This window comes from Triturus cristatus, chromosome 5_2, assembly GCF_964204655.1.
Source record: "Triturus cristatus chromosome 5_2, aTriCri1.1, whole genome shotgun sequence".
Taxonomy (NCBI): domain Eukaryota; kingdom Metazoa; phylum Chordata; class Amphibia; order Caudata; family Salamandridae; genus Triturus; species Triturus cristatus.
The window spans coordinates 870,654,297-870,673,912 of record NC_140588.1 but is presented as its reverse complement, the minus strand read 5'-3'; positions in this window follow the sequence as shown (position 1 = coordinate 870,673,912).

Genomic DNA, 19,616 nt, shown 5'->3' with positions numbered 1-19,616 from the left:
CTGCTGACATTGCGAAATTCTTTCATGGAACCACCCATTTATGACATCATATCTGATGACGTTCTTTAGTTACACCCACTTTAGTTACGCATGTATGTTCTTATCTTTGTTATCAACTGTTACGCCTCCGGCATCTGTTTCACTGTAATGCCTATTGTATATAAATGATTACTTGTCAATAAAGTGGGGCCCTTCACTTCCTGAACCTTCGTGGTGATGGAATATGGAGTCCTCAATTCGAATTGATTTTGGAATAAAGCCCGTTCCGAACCTCTAATACCACGGATTCTGCCTCTTATTTTACTGAGCTATTATTATAGATTTTCCGCATCAAATTAAGTTCCGGTAATTAAATTATTTACCACAATTCTTAAAACAGAGTATGACGTGTTATTTGGAGGAAAACACGTCATCGTTTTTGGAGATCTATTGCAACTGACTCCGGTAAAAGGACAACCGGTATTTCAAACACTTGCACATGAAGATACCAGAAAGTCTCTTGGTAGTGTTGGTAACCTGAACATTTGGACTTATTTTGAATACAAAGAACTGACAACAAATATGCGAAAGGTAAATGATGCTGAATATGGAAGTATTCTTCAAGATATAAGAATTGGAATTCTGACAGAACATGGCAAACAAGCTTTGGAGAGTCGATTACTTTGCAATTTGTTTCTAAATGAAAATGTAGTTCCTGAGAAAGTGTACATGAAAATTGCAGAAAATAAATCAGTGATCTACTTAATGCCAACACTGCGCGAGAGATCTATATTCAATGAAGAACTATTGAAACTTGAAAATGAAGAAATTATAAAAATGGAAGCCATTGATAAAATAGAGCATGAAGGAATCACTATTATTTTGACGGGAAAGTTGAAAACAAAACTGGATTCTTTAGGAAAAAAAATATCTAAACGAGCTGGTTTAGAAAAGACACTATATGCATGTGTAAACTGTCGGGTAATTTTAAGGCGTAATTTGGATGTAGAAAAATGTTTAGTTAATGGAGCAATGGGTAAAGTGGTGGATTTTGTTAATTATCAGAAAAAAGAAGGAATTGAATTCTTAAAAATTTAATTTGATCAGATTGAAGAAGTGAAAGAAATTGGTCATTGTTCAGTTTGTTTTTTGCTTGGTAAAGATTTATATGTCCGTAGGAAACAATTTCCATTTTCTCTGGCATATGGAGTGACTATTCATAAATCTCAAGGATTGACAGTGCATTGGTGAACATTGGATTTACCGTATTTAAAGAGGGTATGGCATATGTTGCTTTGTCGCGAGTCAGAACATTATCTGGTTTGTTTTTTATTGATTTTGATGAGACAATGGTTATTGCAGATGCAAACTGTGTAAAGGAGTATAATAGGTTAAGAAGGGTGTATGCTCCCAATTTAGGTCAATATCCTGTATTTGAAAAGCGTGTGGTTGGTCGAAAAAGAAGGTTTGAGAATATCTGTACTGAAGGTGTTGAGAAGGGAAAAGAACAAGATAATGTTGTGATTGCAAGTAAAAAGAAAAAGGACACTATTGAAGAGATTGTTAGTTATCAGTTTGAAAATAGTTCAGGTGTCAACTGCTATGCTAATGTAGTGGTCAATGTTGTTTTTTATCTTGAAGGTTTGCAAGAACAAATTATGCAGAATCGGCAAAAAAGATTTTGTTCTCTGTTGCATTCTGTTTATGAAAAATTGACAACAGATACAAGTAAAATACAATGGGGCAGATTTATGAGGCAGATTTATGAGGGACTTGCGCCCCTTTTACACCGCCGTTGCGTCACTTTTGTGACGCAGCGGCGGCGTAAACCCTGCGCCATGTTGCGCCCCATTTACATCGTGACGCATCTATGGAGATGCGTCATGGTGTAAAGCCCTGCGCCACATTAAACCTGCGTCAGGTTTAATGTATGCGGGTGGGCGTTCCATCGGAAAAAGCCTCGGAAAAGTGACGCAGTGAAATCTACAAGATTTCACTTAGTCACTTTTCCGACGCTGCTGCGTCAAAACCTTGCGCCTGCTTGAAGCAGGCGTAAGGCATGACGCAGCATGTTAGGTATGGGCAGCCCCTAAACATTGCTGGAGTTGCGTCGTGCTTGTGACACGACTCCAGCAATGCGCCGCCCTTACGCCATCAGATGCGTCATGCATCTGTTTATCCTTGCGCCACGATGCGCTGCATTGTAAATGCGGCGCATCTGTGGTGGCGCAAGGGTAAACTTGCGTGACGCATCTTTCCTGGCGCATCCCTGCTGATTTGCAGGGATGCGCCAGGAAACATAAATCTGCCCCAATGTATGCAGGGTGGGCGTACCGCCGCATGAATGGGTCATAGGAGTGGCGCAGCGAAATCTATGAGATTTCGCTGCGCCACTTCTAGGACGCCAATGCGTCAAAACCTTATGCCTGCCTCATTGCAGGCGTAAGGGTGATGCAGGCCCTTTCACATGGGGCTTGCCCCATGTGAAAGGAACATAGCTGGAGTTGCGTCAGGCCTCCGACACAACTCCAGCAATGCGCCACTTTTTGCGCCGACAAATACGTCAGTTATACTGACGTATATGTCCTTCCTTGCGACATGAAGCGTCATTGGTATCGCAAGGAGGGCGCACTGAGAAGTGACGCACCACTGCTTTCACGCAGCGATGCGTCACTTCTCATAAATGAGGCCCAATCTGTTTCAGATGTTCGTAATCTTTTGGATGTGTGTTCTGGTTCTACACAATTTACACAAAATATCCAACAAGATGCTCAGGAATTTTTAATGTATATGCTTACCATTTTTGAAAATGGTAAGCGTAGAAATAGAAAATATTTTTGGCCTTTCTTACAAATGGGAACATCATTGTGAAAATTGCATGTATACATGTACCACTAATGTAGACACTGAAAGATTTCTGTATTTAACATTACCAGACTGTAAATCAGTGTCTTTCAATAAATTAGTTAAAGGTGCAAATCAAAACATGGAGTGTAGCCAATGTAAATCAGAAATGTTATCCACATTATTTCTAACAAAATATGGACAATACATAATTTTAATGATGCAACATTGTACAGCTGATGGAAGAAAATTGGATACTGTAATAAAGCAATTTGTAGCAACACAACTTTCAATATCAGGAAGGAATTTTGTAGCAATTGCAATAACTTTCATGATGGTCCTTCCACAACATCTGGACATTACACTGCCTATCTAAAATGTGACAAAGGCTGGACACTTTGTAATGATTCCCAGTTGGTTTTCAAACAACGTTTGCCTAGGGAATTACCAAATTCCTACCTAATATTTTTAAAGTCAAAGTTTTAGGAAGATAATTCACTCTCTGAGGAATTTATTATTATAATTTTATAGGATTACCATTAGACAATTGACATAAAAAGGAGTGCAAAAATACCATTTGGCCTCAAGGAAAGGTATATGTTTGAATTATGGACTTTTTCGTGCTCATTAACTCGGTGAATATTTTAAAGCGACAGCATTTACAGTTTTTATAAGTTAAAGTTATAACATTTTGTTGGCCATAAGCATTTCAAATATGTGTGTTTTGTATTTTCTGGTATTTTACTGAGAATAGCATGTTGGGTTTTTAAAAAAAATGTTGATTGTTTTTTTTTTTGTCCGCTGTTAAGTGATGAGTATGATTGAAATCACTATTTCTAGTGAAATTCAATATATTCTGAGAACAGCAAAAAAGGCAAACAAATTAATGTATTTAATTATGCTGTGTTGTAAAAAATGTATTATTACATGTTATAACTATTTTTTCTTTTCTTTCACAGATCCTAATTCTAAAATAAGTAATTTACCCCAATTTACATTCCAAAAAAAATCTGAAAAAAATGTGTACCATTTTTTATTTCTATTACTGTGAAGGTAAGTTTAACTAAGTATTAATATGCAGAATGGGCAGATCTGCAAGAAGCTATAAAGTTTGAACACGGTTTTAAAAACACTTTGTTTATACCTATGTAGTTTTGAAATCTCTCTGTCATCGGATATCATGTGACCTCCAAAAAAACAGATTTGAGTGGTTCATAATATTTTCCATTGTACCTTTTGAAGGACCGCAATCATTTCAATCATTCTTCTTTGAGCATCTTTGCAGACAAAACTCTGTGCTTACCTTCTATCATTCGCAAGCAATTTTAAAAACAGAAATCTGTCACTTTTTGTAACATAATTATTGTGCAAGACACTCTTTCATATTTACAAAGAGAGGAAAAGGAACTCTGTGTACTTTTTCTACTCCATGTAAATACAACCTCATCATACACACCACTTTGCGTTGAAAGGGTGTTCTATAAGTGTTGTTGTGCGTGATTGCACTGAATACTCATAGAACAAGACACATCTACAGATTTATCAGAAATCATAAATTTCCATATGTGTGTGAATGCTGCACCATTCTCCAATTGGTGTAGGAAAGCACAACAAGGAGAATTGTTTTCATTTCTCATCATTTTTTAATCTTCAATGCATGCTAAAATGTTCAGCATTCACTGAAGGAGAAAAATGTGTTTTCTGATTGTTTTTGTGCAGGAAGGTGTGTCTTCCTGCACAAAAACAAACACCACATGACACAGATATCCTTGCACCATGGTGCAAGGGTGCCTGTGTCACCACATGGCTGCAGTTTAAGCAGCCGTGCAGAGAGAAGCATAGATTTGCAACATATTTATGTACATATGTTGCATCCCTGTGCTTTGGAAGTACTACAGCACACTGCAGTTAAAGAGGTTACTGTGTGATGCTGCAGCACTTCCTCATAGTTCTGCACTTATACATTCACCATGCGCTACTAATGCATTCATTCAGTCAATTACATACTACACATACATTCATCTAAACTTTCACACACCAACAAACAAATATAGCTATTTTTTTAAACCAGGAAAGTTAGTTCTTAGAAGAACTTTTTTTTTTTCTTTTTTTTTGGGGGGGGGGGTTTGAACAATTTGTATTTTTTTTTGCTTTTTCTTGAATAAAAAAGGAAAAAGCAGAACTGGAGGAACAAAACAATGAACTTCAGGAAAAAAAAAAACTAGCAATGATGACTCTCTTGCTTTCGGCAGATAAGATCAATTGACTGCTCTCCAAAGCATAGTACAGTATTGCATTTTATGCAGAGCACTTTTAGGGTTTGAAACTGTGGACGGATGTCCAAATTTTGCACAGATGGATCCACCCTTGAAGTGCTTGGCTGCGATGGATCTGATGGAGCGGGAACAACTCTCATTCTGCGGCATTCCTCTCGAGCAAGGTTCACCGGATGGAGGGTCCTCAGATGCTTCATCATACTTGCTGTTCCGCAGGAATATGTTTTGTTCGGATCCCCATGGGAGAGCACTCTCTGGCTGATCTTGCAGGTTACTAAGGTGGCATTGGTTTTGGTTTGCCCCTCAGGAAAAGTGAAATATTTCCACACCACAGATGAATATCTTGGTGGGCATGGTGGTTCTTCCAAAAAATCATCCTCAGATGAATGAGGAGATCCTGGAGATGCCTGCTGCCCTGAAGCCATTGTTTTTAAAAAAAAAGTTAGAGCTAAGTGTAAACTTAGTCCAAAAACAGTTCTTCTCTGCAAAGAGATGCTCCTCCAAAGAAGGTCAAAGAAGAATGATTGAAATGGGTGGGGTCTTTCAATAGTTAGAATAGGAAGTGTAATGAACCAATCAAATCTCTTTTTTTCAGGTCACATGGGATCCGCGCAACGTGCGCATAGGCAGCACGCACCGAGCGCGCATCCGCGAAATTGAATTTAAAAGGAATATAGGATTAGAAGTAAAAATATATTACTTTTATGAGTAGTTTAGAGTTTGTCTTCAATTAATATTCACATGAAATACATATATATATGTTTTTTTAAATGTAAAATATTTCGCGGGATTCGCGCACCTACCACGTCATACACGCACGTGACGTATCGTGGAAGCGCGCAAGCGTCATGTAACGTGCATCGTACGTGTCGCGTATAGGCTTGGAGTCACGTAGCGGTCGCATTGCAATCGCGCACCAAAATACGTAACCAACGCATACTGTACGCGGATGCTTTTGCGCAGGGATCGAGAAAGGTGCGCATAGGGTGGCGAATCCCCCAAAAATGAGAAAAAAAAAATAATAAAGTATTGAAAATATAGTTTAACAAATATTTAAAAAAATATAAAAATATATTTTTAAAAAATTTACATTTAAAAAAAAAAACATTAAAAACAAATAATTAATTGAAAAAATAAGTTAAAAAAATGGTGCAATTTAAAAAAAAACATAATTAAAGAAATTGACACACTGAAATAGAAAAATTTAGAAATCCAATGAAAATAATTAAACATCATAGCTTTAGAGATAAGTTATAGATAGGAATTAGCATTTAAAAAAGCTTTGAAATTCACTGAAAAAACCATAGGTTTCATGCACGTTATAGTTAGGAATTGGCATTTAAAAAACCTTAGAAATTCACTGAAAAAACCATAGGTTTCAGGGGTGTTATAGTTAGCTGGACATTTCCCTCGTATAAAACCCTTGAAATTCCCCCGTTATAGTTAGTTCAGCTAACTATAACTCGCATCCCCGCAATGCACTGCTGATGACATCACATATTACATCACTCATGACATGGTCAGTGACATCACTGATGACATCACTGATGACAACTCAAATGACATCACTGATGACATCACTGATGACATCATCCACATGAAAATCTAATCCACCTCCTCACACTCAAATGCACGTTTCAGTACACTCCCCTTACGCTTACAGGAAGGGAACTACAACGCTACATGTCCCAGGTCTTCCCTGTAGTGATCTGCTGATCACAGGTCTAGTTGTCAGCATGCCAATGCCACTCCCTCATGGCTGCTTTAGACCCACGGCAAAACCAAAGGAAATGATGGACGGAGTGTTGAACATTGCAAGCACTCACCCCCAGTCAACTGATCTGGGTTTAATCCACCACCGTTCTTTAGCCCACTCTGCCACCCCAGTTCAGACATGGCCATATGCAAATCAGTCTGACCCTGTGCCTCATGGGAACAGTCCAGCCCGAACTACCAAGCCATGTCTTCCCTGGACCGGAAACAAGCTTCCTAGGACCGGTTTCTGGCATTTCAGCCGTCTTCAGCCAGGCTTGCTTGAACCCAGTGGCAAAGTGAGCAAGGGACTCACGTCTGAGCATACCATGCCAACTTATGGCGAACAAAGCAAAACCAAAGGAAATGATGGACGGAGTGTTGAACATTGCAAGCACTCACCCCCAGTCAACTGATCTGGGTTTAATCCACCACCGTTCTTTAGCCCACTCTGCCACCCCAGTTCAGACATGGCCATATGCAAATCAGTCAGACCCTGTGCCTCATGGGAACAGTCCAGCCCGAACTACCAAGCCATGTCTTCCCTGGACCGGAAACAAGCTTCCTAGGACCGGTTTCTGGCATTTCAGCCGTCTTCAGCAAGGCTTGCTTGAATCCAGTGGCAAAGTGAGCAAGGGACTCACGTCTGAGCATACCCTGCCAACTTATGGCGAACAAAGCAAAACCAAAGGAAATGATGGACGGAGTGTTGAACATTGCAAGCACTCACCCCCAGTGAACTGATCTGGGTTTAATCCACCACCGTTCTTTAGCCCACTCTGCCACCCCAGTTCAGACATGGCCATATGCAAATCAGTCTGACCCTGTGCCTCATGGGAACAGTCCAGCCGGAACTGCCAAGCCATGTCTTCCCTGGACCGGAAATAAGCCTCCTAGGACCGGTTTCTGGCATTTCAGCCGTCTTCAGCCAGGCTTGCTTGAATCCAGTGGCAAAGTGAGCAAGGGACTCACGTCTGAGCATACCCTGCCAACTTATGGCGAACAAAGCAAAACCAAAGGAAATGATGGACGGAGTATTGAACATTGCAAGCACTCACCCCCAGTCAACTGATCTGGGTTTAATCCACCACCGTTCTTTAGCCCACTCTGCCATCCCAGTTCAGACATGGCCATATGCAAATCAGTCTGACCCTGTGCCTCGTGGGAACAGTCCAGCCCGAACTGCCAAGCCATGTCTTCCCTGGACCGGAAACAAGCTTCATAGGACCGGTTTCTGGCATTTCAGCCGTCTTCAGCCAGGCTTGCTTGAACCCAGTGGCAAAGTGAGCAAGGGACTCACGTCTGAGCATACCCTGCCAACTTATGGCGAACAAAGCAAAACCAAAGGAAATGATGGACGGAGTGTTGAACATTGCAAGCACTCACCCCCAGTGAACTGATCTGGGTTTAATCCACCACCGTTCTTTAGCCCACTCTGCCACCCCAGTTCAGACATGGCCATATGCAAATCAGTCTGACCCTGTGCCTCATGGGAACAGTCCAGCCGGAACTGCCAAGCCATGTCTTCCCTGGACCGGAAATAAGCTTCCTAGGACCGGTTTCTGGCATTTCAGCCGTCTTCAGCCAGGCTTGCTTGAATCCAGTGGCAAAGTGAGCAAGGGACTCACGTCTGAGCATACCCTGCCAACTTATGGCGAACAAAGCAAAACCAAAGGAAATGATGGACGGAGTATTGAACATTGCAAGCACTCACCCCCAGTCAACTGATCTGGGTTTAATCCACCACCGTTCTTTAGCCCACTCTGCCACCCCAGTTCAGACATGGCCATATGCAAATCAGTCTGACCCTGTGCCTCATGGGAACAGTCCAGCCCGAACTGCCAAGCCATGTCGTCCCTGGACCGGAAACAAGCTTCCTAGGACCGGTTTCTGGCATTTCAGCCGTCTTCAGCCAGGCTTGCTTGAATCCAGTGGCAAAGTGAGCAAGGGACTCACGTCTGAGCATACCCTGCCAACTTATGGCGAACAAAGCAAAACCAAAGGAAATGATGGACGGAGTGTTGAACATTGCAAGCACTCACCCCCAGTCAACTGATCTGGGTTTAATCCACCACCGTTCTTTAGCCCACTCTGCCACCCCAGTTCAGACATGGCCATATGCAAATCAGTCTGACCCTGTGCCTCATGGGAACAGTCCAGCCCGAACTGCCAAGCCATGTCTTCCCTGGACCGGAAACAAGCTTCCTAGGACCGGTTTCTGGCATTTCAGCCGTCTTCAGCCAGGCTTGCTTGAATCCAGTGGCAAAGTGAGCAAGGGACTCAAGTCTGAGCATACCCTGCCAACTTATGGCGAACAAAGCAAAACCAAAGGAAATGATGGACGGAGTGTTGAACATTGCAAGCACTCACCCCCAGTCAACTGATCTGGGTTTAATCCACCACCGTTCTTTAGCCCACTCTGCCACCCCAGTTCAGACATGGCCACATGCAAATCAGTCTGACCCTGTGCCTCATGGGAACAGTCCAGCCCGAACTGCCAAGCCATGTCTTCCCTGGACCGGAAACAAGCTTCCTAGGACCGGTTTCTGGCATTTCAGCCGTCTTCAGCCAGGCTTGCTTGAATCCAGTGGCAAAGTGACATGGCCATATGCAAATCAGTCTGACCCTGTGCCTCATGGGAACAGTCCTCACTATGCAGAGCACAGACCTCTTTATGTGTACATATACTGCTGGTGCTGTACTGTTGTGGACAGTGGATGCAACCATGTTACCTCAGGCAGTGGGGAAGATCTTGGTCATGTAGCAGTGTCACCCCCCCTGTAAACAGAACCAGAAGCATAGTGTGCTGGTCCAACGTACGCCACTCCAGCATAGAAGTGTGAATAAATAGGCCGGGGCTCTGGCATGGTTCACTTCTGGGAAGGCCAACGCGTCTGCCAGAATGGCGGCCCTTACCCTGCCGCGAGGCCGCCACCATGACCACCAGCCTCCTCAACACAGGCCCCCTGCGAACCTAGCGACACAGCACCACAGAGTTATGTATGTACAGATGACTGCCTTCGATGTACACTACAGACAGCAGGGCTCACAATTCAGATCAAGTCGCGATTGCAGATGATGCAGTCCAGTAGGTAAGAGACATTGCTCCCAGTGCGGCCTGTATGGACCTCGCATTATCACAGGCTGCGCACATGCTGAGTGCTTCAGGTGCCACTAACTCAGTGTACCACAAGTCATCGCCACTTAGCCATATTAAGGCAGAATTCATTAGGCAAAAGACATTGCTACCAGTGCGGCCCGCCCAAACCAAGCATCACCGCAGGCTGCGCACACGCTGAATGCCTCAGGTGCCACTAACTCAGTGCACCATAAGTCATCGCCACGTAGCCTTATTAAGGCAGAATTAATCAGGCAAAAGGCATTGCTACCAGTGTGGTCGCCAGGACCACGCATCATCGCTGGCTGCACACATGCTGAGTGCTTCAGGTACCACTGTGCAGCTCAAGTGAATGCCACATGGCTGTTGGCCCTAGCTGACCACTGCCTCCAGCCTACTCTTCGGTTAGCAGGGCTGACAATTCAGATAGAGTCGCATTTGCAGATGACGCAGTCCAGTAGGCAACAGACATTGCATCCAATGCGGCCCGCCCAGACCACGCATCATCGCTGGCTGTGCACACGCTGAGTGCTTCATGTGCCACTATCTCAGTGCACCACAAGTCATCGCCACGTAGCCCTATTAAGGCAGAATTCATTAGGCAAAAGACATTGTTCCCAGTGCGGCCCGCCCGAACCATGCATCATTGTAGGCTGCGCATACGCTGAGTGCTTCAGGTGCCACTATTGCACTGCACAACAAATCATCGCCAAGTAGCCTTATTAAGTCTTAATTCATTAGACGAAAGACATTGCTACCAGTGTGGCCCGACCGGACCATGCATCATCGCTGGCTGTGCACACGCTGAGTGCTTCATGTGCCACTATCTCAGTGCACCACAAGTCATCGCCACATAGTCTTATTAAGGCAGAATTCATTAGGCAAAAGACATTGCAACTAGTGCGGCCTGCCCAGACCATGCATCATCGCTGGCTGCGCACACGCTGAGTGCTTCAGGTACCACTAACTCTGTGCAGCTCAAGTGAACGCCAGGTAGCTGTTGGCCCTTGCTGACCGCTGCCTCCGGTCTACACTGCCGTTAGCAAGGCTGACAATTCAGATAGAGTCGCGATTGCAGATGATGCAGTCCAGTAGGCAACCGACATTGCTCCCAGTGCGGCCCGGCCGGACCACGCATCATCGCTGGCTGTGCACATGCTGGGTGCATCATGGGTCACTAACTGTGCAGCTCAACTCTATGCGAAGTGCCCGTGGGCCCTTGATGACCGCTGCCTCTGGCCTACACTGCAGTCAGCAGGGCTCACAATTCAAATTCAGTCTTGATTTATTAATTTCAGAGTCCAGTAGGCAACTAACTATAACGTCCCTGAAACCTACACATTTCGACAATGTATTACATACATATTTAATCTTTTGTTCCATACGCCTACACTGCAGTCAGCAGGGCTCACAATTTGAATTCAGTCTTGATTTATTAATTGCAGAGAGAATTGTACTCTATTTCCTCGGATTTTGTCAAGAGGAAGTGACAAAAAGCATTCCTTGATGTCTGTGCTGACTACTGCCTTCCATCAATCAATCAATCAATCAATCAATCAATCAATCAATCAGCACATTTGTAAAGCGCACTACTCACCCGTGAGTGTCTCAAGGCGCTGGGGGGGAGGAGGTGCTGCTACTGCTCGAACAGCCGGGTCTTGAGTAGCCTCCTGAAGGTCAGTAGGTCCTGGGTCTGCCGTAGGAGGATTGGAAGGGTGTTCCAGGTCTTGGTGGTGCGGTAGGAGAACGATCTTCTGCCGGTGGTTGTTCTTCAGATGCAGGGGACGATGACGAGGGTGAGGTCGGTGGAGCAGAGCTGGCAGTTCGGGGTGTAGAAGGTGAGTCGTCTGTTAAGGTATGCCGGTCCGGTGTTGTGGAGTGCTTTGTGTGCATGGGTGAGGAGCTTGAAGGTGATCCTCTTGTTGACAGGGAGCCAGTGCAGGTCTCTCAGGTGGGGTGAGATGTGGCTGTGGCAAGGGATGTCGAGGATGAGTCGTGCAGAGGCGTTCTGTATGCGTTGCGTTGCAGTCGTTTCAGGAGTTTGGCCGAGGCTCCCGTGTAGAGGGCATTTCTGTAGTCCAGCCTGCTGCTGACAAGGGCCTGGGTGACCGTTCTCCTTCTTTCGGTGGGGATCCACCTGCAGATCTTGCAGAGCATGCATAGGGTGTTGAAGCAGGAGAACGAGGCAGCGTTGACCTGCTTGGTCATGGAGAGTGTCGAGTCGAGGATGACCCCCAGGTTGCGTGTGTGGTCGGTGGGTGTTGGTGCTCCTCCCAGTGTGGTTGGCCACCAGGAGTCACCCCAGGCTGATGGGGTGAAGCCGAGGATGAGGACCTCCATCTTGTCTGAGTTCAGCTTCAGTCCGCTCTTCTTCATCCACTCGGCGATGGCCTTCATTCCTTCGTGGAGGTTGGCTTTAGCGGTGAGGGGGTCCTTGGTGAGGGAGAGAATCAGCTGGGTGTCGTCCGCGTAGGAGATGATGTTGAGGTCGTGCAGTCGGGCGACGTGGGCGAGCGAGGCCATGTAGATGTTGAACAGTGTTGGGCTGAGGGATGATCCTTGGGGTACACCGCAGATGAGCTCCATCTACACTGTGGACAGCAGGGCTCACAATTCAGATTGAGTCACGATTGCAGATGACGCAGTCCAGTAGGCAACAGACATTGCTCCCAGTGCGATCCGCCCACACAACGCATCATCGCAGGCTGCGCACACGCTGAATGCTCCTGATGCCACTAACTCAGTGCACCACAAGTCACAGGCACATGGCCTTTTTGATGCAGAATTCATTAGGCAAAAGACATTGCTCCCAGTGTGGCCCGCCCGAACTACGTATCATCGCTGGCTGCGCACACACTGACCGCCACTGTTGCCACTAACTCAGTGCACCACAAGTCAACACCACATGGTTGTAGGCCCTTGCTGACCGCTGCCTCCGACCTACACTGTGGTCAGCAGGTCTCACACATATCCAATCCAATCCTGTCCTGCAAGGACACACCATCATCGCTGGCTGCGCTCAAGCTAAGCTCTTCAGGTGCCACTAACTGTGCATCACAACTCATGGACCCTTTATGATTGACTTTCATGCTGTAGACACTGGATGCAACAATGTCACCTCATGCAGCAGGAATATCCCGAAGGGACATTAACAATTTCTTCATATCAGCACGCCCATCTCTGGTGCCCCTACCTTAGTTCACCACAAGTCATGGACCCTTTATGATTAAATCTCTGTGTGTGATCCTATTATACCTGTTGTAATTGTTGCCAGCACCAACCATTCCCTGAGGGCATGGCTTACACTCATCCCACACGCATCCAGCACAGACGTCACTGGACATGTGACCCTGGTAATAAAAAGGGGCCGAGCGCACGTGCCCGTAGCCAGTTCCACTGTCTATCTAACTGTGACCGTTTGTTCATTATATATGCATGATGGCTCTGGTCACTACCACATTACATTGTGCTGTTGACTGTGCACGCAACCATGTAACCTCTGGCAGTGAGGAAGACCTCGGTTATGTAACTTTGTCTGGGTCATTCTATGAGTACATGGGTAGAGACTGGATGATTAGAGTACTGCAAGGAGAGTGTATCGTGAATTTATAAGTGCTTGGGGATTGGCAGAGTGATTGCAAACCAAGCCTCAGGAAAGGCCCAGAATCCTGTCTGCAAGATATTCCCGGCCCTACAGCTGGATCATTGACATACATCGGATAGAATCTACGGAATTCTGTAAGCGTAAGCGGAGTGGGCGGAGCCGGCATATGCCAGTCAGGGGAGGCTGATAAAAATGTCAGGGGGGTGACTGTATGGGTGAATGAATGGATGTGTGTGTATAGACCTACGAACCAGTCAGTGCGTATTTAGTAACTGGTATTGATGTGTCTATTTTTTCGAAAATGGTAGTCTGTATTTTAGAGTGGGTGTATCAAAGGTTATATTCAGGTGTGAGGAGGTGCATCAGATTTTGATGTGGATGATGTCATCAGTGATGTCATCAGTGATGTCATTTGAGATGTCATCAGTGATGTCATCAGTGATGTCACAGACCATGTCATGAATGATGTAATATATGACATCATCAGCAGTGCATTGCAGGGGCGCGAGTCATAGTTAGCTGAACTAACTATAACAGTGGAATTTCTCTGGTTTTGTACGAGGGAAATGTCCAACCAACTATAACGTCCCTGAAACCTATGGGCCCAATTCACAGAACTAACTTAAGACAAAATCCTAAACTTACTACTTTTGGTATTCATAGAAGGCATTTAGTAGTAGTAAAGTTAGGATTTTGTCTCAAGTCTGTCTGTCTTAAGTCTGTCCTAAGTTTGTCTTAAGTTTGTCTTAAGTCTGTCTTAAGTTTGTCTTCAGTTTGTCTTAAGTGTGTCTTAAGTCTGTCTTAAGTCTGTCCTAAGTTTATCTTAAGTCTGTCTTAAGTCTGTCTTAAGTCTGTCTTAAGTCTGTCTTACTACTTTTGGTATTCACAGAAGGCATTTAGTAGTAGTAAAGTTAGGATTTTGTCTTAAGTTTGACTTAAGACAGACTTAACACAGACTTAAGACAGACTTAAGACAAACTTAGGACAGACTTAAGACAGACTTAAGACAGACTTAAGACAAAATCCTAACTTTACTACAACTAAATGCCTTCTGTGAATACCAAAAGTAGTAAGTTTAGGATTTTGTCTTAAGTTAGTTCTGTGAATCGGGCCCCTTGTTTTTTTCAGTGAATTTCATCAATGGATTTTTAAATGCTAATTTCTAACTATAACATCTGTTAAACCTATGTTTTTTTCAGTGAATATATATATATTATTTTTTTCACTGAAAAAACCATAGGTTTCAGGGACGTTATAGTTAGAACTTAGCATTTAAAAAACCTTAGAAACTCACTGAAAAAAACACAGGTTTCAGGGACATTATAGTTAGTTGGACATTTCACTCGTACAAAACCAGAGAAATTCGGCCGTTATAGTTAGTTCAGCTAACTATAACTCGCGCCCCTGCAATGCACTGCTGATGACACATATTACATCATTCATCCCCGGGCCTGGACATTTAAAAAAATAAAAAATAAAGGGGAGGGGGGCCACTCCCATGCCGCTTCTGACCCCAGGGACCGCATACCCTAGCGCCTGCCCTTTGTGTTGGGGACCGTAGGGGAGCCCCAATGCCCCCACAGTCCCACCGGCTCCCCGTCTCCTGCAGGAGCCGGCACTGCTTTTGCACAAGGGGAGCTTCTTACATGCAGCTTCCCTTGTGCAAAAGCAATTCTGCTTTGGTTTTTGGAAGCAAGAGCAGGTTTCCTGTACTCGCTTCCAAAAACTGAAGCAAAGTTTGCTATGGCAGGGTGGGAGCCACACAGCTCCCGCCCTGCCATTGCAAACAGCAATGGCCTGGGAGTGGGTACCCTGGGACATTGCAGGAGCCGGCCCTGGGGGGGTGGCAGTCCCCAGGGCCATCAATGGCTCCAGGAGGGGCCCCCTCCCAATGTTTGCAAAGCCCGGTGAGGTGGTGGTCCCCAAGGCAGTGTGGGGGGGCTCAAGCACCCACACAATTATTTATTACAGGAGGTGGTGGTCCCTGGTGCTTGCTTGGCCCGCAAGGCCCCCCACCCTTATTTCATATTGACCTGGGGAGGTGGCGGTCCCCGGGGCTTAAGGGCCCACATCGCCCCCCACCTCGTATTGCCCCAGAGATGGCGGTTCCCAGGGCTGCGGGAGCACCTGCAGGCCCCCCGCAACATAATTTGACATGCCCCGGGACATGGCCCACCCGGTGGCTTAAATACAACAAAGCGCTGGAGCCCGTGCTTCATTTTTTAAAAATGTTGTCATCTGGATTCACGCACCCAGACCGAGTTCGGATGATTTTTTTTATGCTTTTTTTGGCCCTGGGGGTCCTTGTGGGACCCCCTGAACAGGCTTAGGGGGACAGGGTGTTTGTACCCTGCCCCTTCTCTTGTTTTTCACCTTTTTTCAACTATTTTCTTGTGACGGCTGCCAACTCATCCTAGTTTGGAGTGTTGGCAGCCAAACAGAGTGAAGCTCGTGCTCGGGAGGAGTCGCGCCTCCTCCTCGGTACTCAGATATTGAAAGTTTTCTTTTTTAATTTCTCAGGAACTACTGAATGGATTTACGCCATTTAAAAAAAGCACGTTTTCTGAACCAAGACCTGCCTTTTTGCCAAATTTGGTGTAATTCCGTTCAGAAGTTCAGGCTGTAGCTTTGTCTAAAGTTCCTTTGGAAATTAACATGGGGAAAACGCGTTTTGGGACCCCCCTCTTTTCTCAGACTCCGCTTGACAAATCACCCCGAAGCTTTCAAGACAGGAGCTGACCAGAGTGCCCCATTAGTTTAGAAAGTTTTGCGAAGATTCGTCAAACGGTGCCAAAAATATCGGCAAATCAAAAAACGCTTTTCCTATGGAAACTAGGTTCTAACTATAACTACCTATTGGTAACCGCCAGTCGGTAATATATATACTTGAATTTAAACAGGAATATAAATACAGATAAAATACTGTAGTTGAAGTAACAAGATTGTTAAAAGTTATATAAAGCTTTTACACAGGTTCTGACCTGTAATTTTAAGTGATATTACTTATGGTAAAGCATGTTTTAAGATGGCATCCATGATGTGTGTTTGAGACTAATGTGATGGTACTAAGCAGTCCACTTTCTATATCTATGTTTGTAAAGCACATAAAAATTTGAAAAAGTAAAATGCTCACCATCGTGAACAAGGCTGCGTCTGGCAGCCGGGAACGCGTGGATGTTTTATCGCTCTGTGTTGAAATAATAAACAGCAGAGATACAGTCACAGGAGTGCCGGAGTCATTTTTCCCGTAACTGAAGGTGCAACTGTTCACATATATGTAAGTTGAAGGATTCAAACGTATCTTTAAGAAAACAATCAAAAAAAGTGTTTGGCCACTGCCTCTGTAATTGCTGTATTTTAATCATCTGTTCATTTTATTGTATTTTTTGCACATTTGCACATTCGGTGGCACTTTATGTCAGTAGCACTTGCACTTTATCTTAATAGACTTGAATGTTTTGGAAGGCCTATTTGGGCGTAATTGATTTAGCAGCTTGCTTGGCGAATAGATTTGGATGGTTTTACACTTATGCATATTTTTTGATTCCATAGAAAAAAGATGATTCTATTTATATGAACTTCTTTTTTTAGCGTGTATTTAACCATCTTAGCTTGAAATTTGCTCTTAATGGGTATATTTTAGCAATTTTACAACTATTTAAATATTTATTTATTTTTATGGATGCAATTTTTCATGATATTTTATCAACATGACTGTAAGTGTATTTTACATTTACTTGCTTTTATCATTACTCGCATTGCATTGATTTGCTGCTTTTAAATACTCTTCTATGTCTAATGTCATTTTAAATAACACGCAGGAATGATGACGTGCGTCATGTGATCAAGGCCTGTGGGAGGCCGAAACGCATAATCGCGGTTGGTGCGGGGCACAAAGCAAAATAAAAAAAGCACCACGAACTTGGGTCCGCATCGTCTTTTTTCTGCAGCAAAGAAAGGTGTATGAGACAAGAGACTGGAATAAGTTTATCGAGTTGGCTTCCTCGGTATTAAGCGGAACCTCTTCTCCAGTGTTTGGGCAGTGCGGCAGGAAGCATCTATCACGGGGTTGTTGGGATTCAAAAGACTCCTACAAGGAGTAGCCGCCAAAGCCCCCGGACAGTCTGTATTGGCTCCGACAGCGGAACAGATGACGCGGCAAGGGTCGGATGACAGCAGCAGCGTTTTGAAATTCTGACGGAGGTAGGAGTTCATTAATTAGTCTGGAGGAGAAGTGTGTTTGCATACAGTGCTGGCATTTGCCAATTCATTGTATACATAAAGACTATTTGCCCCAAATATAACAGCACCATGACCGCGGACGCGCTAAGAAGCCGCGAGGCAGTGACCCACGATATGTTTGACAATACCCCAAGCGGGGAAATGACTAACATTTTGCAATCAAGCAGCACAGCAGATTATAGCCCCAATGCAAAGGAATCTTTTAAAAAGCTTGAGAAATTGATGAAAGCTGAACAGTCCAAATGGTGGGAGCACCGATCTCTCTCCCGTTATTTGGAGGTGGGCAGAATTCCGCGAGGGTTGAGGATTATGGTAGCTCCTAGCTACGAGAATCCCGACCCTCGTATGCTGACAGAATGGGCCGAGACCAATTTGGAATCTTCACAGAGACTTGTTGAGATCCTGGTTAAATATGCCAAGAGTGACCGGCTGGCACTCCAAGCAAAGATTGATGAGGCTAATGAGGAAATCAATAAATTTGAGGACTCAGCTACGTTAAAAAAGTACCGGGATGAAATGACAACACGTCTGCAACGTGAAGAAGATGTGATAAAAAAATGAAAAGCATTCAAATTCCAGCGGGGTAAACTGGACTGCGAACACGGGCAGGTGTTGGGCTTGTACCTGCTACAACCTCAGCCTCTGATCTCAGCTTGGTTCCTGATAGTGAATCTGACACTGAGCAAACACGCATACAGAGGTTGGGGTTTACCAAATTCTCCCTGGCGCAGGAAGTCGACTGCCTGCACCAGTACAGGAGACAGACCCTACGCCCACGTGTTCAAAATGTTCAAAGCAACAAAAGTGGAACAGAAAACGCGGCGAGAGACGACGTTGCAGCCAATGGCGCAAGAAAACATACCAAAAAATGCACAAACAAATGGATTCGCTAGAAGCAACAGAGGAAGCTGGACTTCCTGCTCTGACAGTGATCAATTTGTCAACAATGAAACTCAGTGAAGATGAATTAAAGATCCTGTCTCTTGGCTTGTCATACAGTCCCAAAAGTGACTTCAATTATTCACAAACCCAAATTGATCTTTATAGGTTTACACGAAAGCTCAAATTACGCAAATATCACCTATTGCAAGGACCAGCAAGACAAAATCAAGGAGCAATACCATCATGTGATATACCTAGCCCATCACTGCTAACAGCAGGTGATGCAGACCTATTGAATGATCTCATTTGTCTCCAGCGTGATTCTGACGATAATAGCCAAAGAACCAGTCAAGAGCAATCTATGGGTTTAATGACAGTGAAAACCCCGTTTAAACCCAAGTCAAAGTTCTGCCCTGTAATGCTAAGAGACAATATCGATGTGTTTAACGACAAGGTGACCCAAGAGCTCAAAATCCTTTATACAAAACAAATGACTATTACCAAGCACTACACAAAGCAAGATAATGTGTATTATCAACTAATGAAAAAATTGTAGGCCAATGAGGACATTATTATTCGACAGGCAGATAAAGGAGGCAATGTGGTGCTGTGGCCACGCAATCTCTATATGGATGAAGCGTTGAAACAACTGAACAATCGGCATTGCTATCGTCGCAGCACCATGCTGGTTGTCAAGTCCTCATGGAACTCACTTTACATTAATTTGGTTGCGTGGAAAAGTGCCGGACTTCTAACTAATGATGAGTTTAAATTTTTAAAGAACGATCATCCTGTCATGCCGGTGGTATACTTTATACCAAAAATCCATAAAGATGTAAAAACTTCACCAGGAAGGCCCATAATCTCGGCCTGTAAAAGCATACTGGAAATTGTGTCGAAATTTGGTGACTACTACCTG